Raw genomic sequence first — 710 nt, 5'->3', positions numbered from 1 at the left:
GTGTGTGTGTGTGTGTGTGTGTATGTGTGTGTCTGTGTGTGTGTGTATGTGTGTGTGTGTATGTGTGTGTGTGTGTGTGTTTGTTTGTGTGTGTGTGTGTGTGTGTGTGATGGGGTGAAGGTATTATAAACATTTTAAAATCTGTAATGAAGAAAGGAGAGGTCAGGGGTAGGGGGACGGGGTCAAAAGGGGGGGGCGGGTTACTGAATAGGAAAACATGCACCATTGACCTACTAAGGGTGTGAGGGGGGTTGTACGTTTCTAGTTGCGTTAACAAAGACAATGTGTGAACCTTCAGAAATTAAAAAAACATTGTTTGCCCCAAACTGAAAAATCTAAATGTGTCCCTCGCGCTGATATGACCGTATTATGCTGTTGCGACCACCGTAGAACACTTTCTCCCTGTAAGGATTTCTCTGTTGACATTCACCCCTTAGCGCTCACATGACCTTATGCAGTTGCGAGCGCCGTAAAACCTTTACTAAAAAAAACAAAAAACACGCATACTCAAAAAAAGAAAAAAAATCTTCAGATCAAAAACGAAAGAAACGGTTATAAAGGACTTAGTTTCTTTTAACGTTCGGACAACGATGTCTCACGTAAAAAAAATAATAACCCCTCTGAAACACATCAAATAGTTTAGTTCACGAAGCGACGTATAATATTATCCCACAAGAGGATAATTTTACGCGCCATAACAGCAGATGCGT

The sequence above is a fragment of the Aplysia californica genome, unplaced genomic scaffold (assembly GCF_000002075.1).
Source record: "Aplysia californica isolate F4 #8 unplaced genomic scaffold, AplCal3.0 scaffold00931, whole genome shotgun sequence".
In the NCBI taxonomy this organism is placed as follows: Eukaryota; Metazoa; Mollusca; class Gastropoda; order Aplysiida; family Aplysiidae; genus Aplysia; species Aplysia californica.
This window is presented reverse-complemented; position numbering follows the sequence as displayed.